Source organism: Macaca fascicularis, chromosome X (assembly GCF_037993035.2).
Source record: "Macaca fascicularis isolate 582-1 chromosome X, T2T-MFA8v1.1".
Taxonomy (NCBI): domain Eukaryota; kingdom Metazoa; phylum Chordata; class Mammalia; order Primates; family Cercopithecidae; genus Macaca; species Macaca fascicularis.
The window spans coordinates 1217846-1223845 of record NC_088395.1 but is presented as its reverse complement, the minus strand read 5'-3'; positions in this window follow the sequence as shown (position 1 = coordinate 1223845).

The window sequence follows — 6000 nt, the reverse complement described above, 5'->3', positions numbered from 1 at the left end:
TCCCTCCCGCGTGGATGGGCAGGGGCTAAATGTGTGTCTTCCCAGGGCTCTTCTCGGGCCAAGCCCATCTCCAGGAGACACTTTCTTCTGTCCCTTGTTAGACGCTGCTCACTGAAGACGTAGCCTTACCCAAAGGGGAGTCTGGCCTTGGGTCTTGGCTGGAGGGTGGTGATCTGTCAGGTCCTGGAGTGGCCCCTGGTCGTATCTTTGCTGGCCTGGGGGCTTTGGATGGTTCACGGTCTAAGAATGTGATTTAAGGTGGGGGCCTAGGAACAAGCGAGATGAGTTCCAACTTCCAGGAGGCAGACTGAGAAATAGCAGATAGATCCTATCTATCTATCTATCTATCTATCTATCTATCTATCTATCTATCTATCTATCTATCTATCATCTATCTATCTATGTATCTATTTATCTATCTATCATCTATGTATGTATGTATGTATCTATGTATCTATCATCTATCATCTGTCATCTATCATCTATCTATGAATCTATGTATGTATGTATCTATCTATCTATGTGTCTATCTATCTATCCATCTATCTAGTCTATCTATCTATCTATCTATCTATCTATCTATCTATCTATCTATCTATCATCTGTCATCTATCATCTATGTATGTATGTATGTATGTATCTATCTATCTATCTATGTATGTATCCATCTGTCTATCCATCTGTCTATCTAGTCTATCATCTATCTTCCATCTATCATCTATCTATCAATCATCTATTTATCTATCATCTATCTATCAATGATCTACTATCTATCTATCTATCGATGTATCTATCTATATGTCTATCTATCATCTATCTACGTGTCTATCTAGTCTATCTATCTATCTATCTATCTATCTATCTATCTATCTATCTATCTATATATGTGTCTATCTATCTATCCATCTATCTGTCTATCTAGTCTATCTATCATCTATCTATCTATCTATCTATCTATCTATCTATCTATCTATCTAGTCTATCTATTTATCTATCATCTATCTATCTATCTTCCATCTATCATCTATCTATCAATCATCCATTTATCTATCATCTATCTATCATCGATCTACTGTCTGTCTATCTATCTATCTATCTAGTCTATTAGTCTATCTATCTATCGATGTATCTATCTGTCTATCTATCATCTATCTATTATCCATCTATCTATCTATCATCTATCTTCCATCTATCATCTATCAGTCATCTATCTATCCATCATCTATCTATCATCGATCTATTGTCTATCTATCTACCTATCATCTATCTATCCATTCATTCACCTATCTATCCATCTATTTATCCATTCATCTATCTATCTGTCTATCTATGTATCCATCATCTGTTTGTCTATCTTATCTATTATCTATCTATCTATCTATCTATCTATCTATCTATCTATCTATGTCTATCATCTATGTAAAATTCATCCATCATGGCTGGGTGAGGTGGCTCATGCCTGTAATCCCAGCATCAAGAATCCGGGCAGATCACTTGAGCTCAGGAGTTCGAGACCAGCCTGGCCAACATGGTGAAACCCCATCTTTACGAAAAATATAAAAAATTGGCTGGGTGTGGTGGCACACACCTGTAATGTCAGCTACTCAAGAGGCTGAGGCAGGAAAATCACTTGAACCTGGGAGGCAGGGGTTGCAGTGAGCTGAGATCACGTCACTGCACTCCAGCCTGGGTGACAGAATGAGAGTCTGTCTCTTAAAATAAAATAAAATAAAATAAAATTCATCCATCATTTATGTATCAAAAAGCTATCAATCATCTATCTAGCTATCATCTATTACCTATACATCTATCACATATTCATCTATCATATGTATTTTTCATCTGTCATCTACCAATCTATCATATGTATTTTTCATCTATCATCTGTCAATCATCTATCTGTCATCTATACATATATATCATCTACTTTTTTTTTTTTTTTTTTTTTTTGAGACGGAGTCTCGCTCTGTCGCCCGGGCTGGAGTGCAGTGGCCGGATCTCAGCTCACTGCAAGCTCCGCCTCCCGGGTTTATGCCATTCTCCTGCCTCAGCCTCCCAAGTAGCTGGGCCTACAGGCGCCCACCACCTCGCCCAGCTAGTTTTTTTGTATTTTTTAGTAGAGACGGGGTTTCACCGTGTTAGCCAGGATGGTCTCGATCTCCTGACCTCGTGATCCGCCCGTCTCGGCCTCCCAAAGTGCTGGGATTACAGGCTTGAGCCACCGCGCCCGGCCTATCATCTACTTTTTAAATTTCTTTTGAGACCCATTTTCACTGCACCCGGCCTCATGATCGAATCTTTGTCCTCTCCCTCTCTTTTCTCCACCTGCACAACCCTGATCTCACACGGGGGAGCCATGACCCCTGCAGTGTGAATCTCTCCTGAATGCATCTTATAAACAGTCTTCTCCAGTTTAGGCGTGCAAAGGATTGAATGTTTGCATTGCCCTTCCTTTGGTGCAGTGCGGTTGGGCAGGGGCAGTGCGGTTGGGCAGGTGCAGTGGGGTTCGGCAGGGGCAGTGCGGTTTCGCAGGTGCAGTGGGTTTGGGCAGGTACAGTGCAGTTGGGCAGGTGCAGTGGGATTGGGCAGGTGCAGTGCGGTTGGGCAGAGGCAGTGGGGTTGGGCAGGTGCCGTGGGGTTTGGCAGGTGCAGTGGGGTTTGGCAGGTGCAGTGGGGTTGGGCAGGTGCAGTGTGGTTTGGCACGGGCAGTGGGGTTTGGGCAGGTGCAGTGGGGTTGGGCAGGTGCAGTGGGGTTCAGCAGGTGCAGTGCGGTTGGGCAGGTGCAGTGGGGTTGGGCAGGTGCAGTGCAGTTGGGCAGGTGCAGTGCGGATTGGGCAGGTGCAGTGGGGTTGGGCAGGTGCAGTGTGGTTCGGCAGGTGCAGTGGGGTTGGGCAGGTGCAGTGTGGTTGGGCAGGTGCAGTGGGGTTCGGCAGGTGCAGTGGGGTTGGGCAGGCTCAGTGTGGTTATGCAGGTGCAGTGGGTTTGGGTAGGTGCAGTGCAGTTGGGCAGGTGCAGTGGGGTTTGGCAGGGGCAGTGCGGTTGGGCAGGTGCAGTGGGGTTTGGGCAGGTGCAGTGGATTTGGGCAGGTGCAGTGTGGTTGGGCAGGGGCAGTGGGGTTTGGGCAGGTGCAGTGGGGTTGGGCAGGTGCAGTGGGGTTGGGCAGGTGCAGTGCGGTTCGGCAGGTGCAGTGGGTTTGGGCAGGTGCAGTGGATTTGGGCAGGTGCAGTGGGATTGGGCAGGTGCAGTGGGTTTCGGCAGGTGCAGTGGGGCTGGGCAGGTGCAGTGCGGTTGGGCAGGTAAAATGGGGTTCGGCAGGGGCAGTGCGGTTGGGCAGAAGCTCCCGCTCAGCCAATATTGACAGCCTCTGCCCACCCATCCCTTGGAGAGGGTCCTCAGGTGCCAGAGAATACAGGGGAGGGGGCTGATCTCCCCACAGCCTTCAGGGGCCTCAGTCATCCCAGACCCTATCTCTGCTTGCTCTTTTTAATTAATTAGTTATTTATTTAGAGACAGAGTCTCATCCTCTCACCCAGGCCGGAGTGCAATCGCATGGTCTCGGCTCACTACAATCTCCACCTCCCAGGTTCAACCGTTTCACCATGTTGGCCAGGCTGGCCTCGAACTCCTGACCTCATGATCCGCCCGCCTTGGCCTTCCAAAGTGCCGGGATTACAGGACTTTGTAATCCCACCACACCCGGCCACAGCTTTTTTTTTCTTTTTCTTTTTGAGATGGAGTCTCGCTCTGTCACCCAGGCTGCAGTGCGGTGGCACAATCTCGGCTCACGGCAACCTCTGCCTCCTGGGTTCAAGTGATTCTCCTGCTGCAGGCTCCCAAACAGCTGGGATTATAGGTGCCTGTCACCACACCTCACTTTTTTTTTTTTTTTTTTTTTTTTTGTATTTTTAGTAGAGATGAGATTTTGCCGTGTTGTCCAGGCTGGTTTTGAACTTCTGACCTCAAGTGATCTGCCTGCCGTGGCCTCGCAAAGTGCTGGGATTACAGGCATGAGCCACCATGCTGGCCACGGCTCCTCTCTGTCGCCCGGATTGGAGTGCAATGACGCAATCTCGGCTCACTGCAACCTTTGCCTTCCTGGTTCAAGCGATTCTCCTGCCTCAGTCTCCTGAGTCGCTGGGATTACAGGCGCCTGCCACCACGCCCAGCTTTTTTTTGTTATTTTTAGTACAGACGGGGTTTCGCCATATTGGCCAGGTTGGTTTTGAACTCCTGACCTCAAGTGATCCACCTGCGTTGGCCTGGCAAAGTGCTGGGAGGCACGGCCACCGCGCCCGGCCTCTGCTGTGTCTTTGACACCCGAGGCCTCTGCTTCTGAGCTAAGTGGGACCTGAGGTCTCTGAAACCCACAGGTTCCTACCCAGGGATGTGGTGCTCCCTTGGGGAGGTAAACCTGCTTCCTGGGGTGGTCCGTGGGGTTTCCTGCTCTCACTTCTAGCGGGCCCAGGGGATTCCACGCTTTTTCTTCCTTGCTGTGTTTTAGACGCTTCTCCCCACCAAGAGCCTGGCCCCACCTCCTCCCCAAGCTTTGACCTGTGAATCAAAAGATCAGGGGTGGAAGGTTCCAGAAGGTTGCCTCTGCTCCATCATCAAATCTCCCCTGAAACTCGGAAGCAAGGGGCTGGCCGGGGTTTGCAGGAGGGACATGGAACGCCCATGACGAAGGAGAGAGCTGCCATCTCATCGTCAGCCACCATCTCAGTTGACGTTTAAGCATCTGTGGTGATGGAATCCCTCACTGATAGTGGGAGGCAAAATAATGTCCCACAAAGATGTTCACGTCCTAATCCCCATGTGGGAGACAGAATAATGGCCCCAAAGATGTCCACATCCTAATGCCATGTGGCAGACAGAATAATGGCCCCAAAGATGTCCACGTCCTAATCCCATGTGGGAGACAGAATAATGGCCCCAAAGATGTCCACGTCCTAATCCCATAGGGAGACAGAATAATGGCCCCAAAGATGTCCACATCCTAATCCCATAGGGAGACAGAATAATGGCCCCAAAGATGTCCACATCCTAATCCCATGTGGGAGACAGGATAATGGCCCCAAAGATGTCCACGTCCTAATCCCATGTGGGAGACAGGATAATGGCCCCAAAGATGTCCACGTCCTAATCCCATGTGGGAGACAGGATAATGGCCCTAAACATGTCCACATCCTAATTCCCACGAGGGAGACAGAATAATGGCCCCAAAGATGTCCACGTCCTAATCCCCATGTGGGAGACAGAATAATGGCCCCAAAGATATCCACATCCTAACCCCATAGGGAGACAGAATAATGGCCCCAAAGATATCCACATCCTAACCCCATAGGGAGACAGAATAATGGCCCCAAAGATATCCACATCCTAATCCCACGTGGGAGACGGAATAATGGCCCCAAAGATATCCACATCCTAACCCCATAGGGAGACAGAATAATGGCCCCAAAGACGTCCACATCCTAATCCCATGTGGGAGACAGAATAATGGCCCCAAAGATGTCCATGTCCTAATTCTGTGGGCGTGGTGGCAGACGCCTGTAGTCCCAGCTACTTGGGAGGCTGAGGCAGGGGAACTGCTTGAACCGGGGAGGTGGAAGTTGCAGTGAGCTGAGATCGCACCACTGCACTCTAGCCTGGCAACAAAGTGAGACTCCACCTCAAAAAAAAAAAAAAAAAACAACAAATAAGGTTTATTTGGCTCATAATTCTGCAGAGTGTACAGGAATCATGGTTTCAGTGTCTGCTGCTGGTGAGAATCTCAGCAACTTCCACTCCTGGGGGGAGAGCAAGGGGAGCTGGCGTTACATGGTGGGAGAGGTGGCAAGAGGTGGGGAAGGAGGTACCAGCCTCTTTCTCTTTCTACTTTTTTTTTTTCTTTTGGAGACAGAGTCTCACTCTGTCGCCCAGGCTGGAGTGCAGCGGTGCGATCTTGGCTCATTGCAACCTCTGCCTCCCAGGTTCAAGCGATTCTCCTGCCTCAGCCTCCCG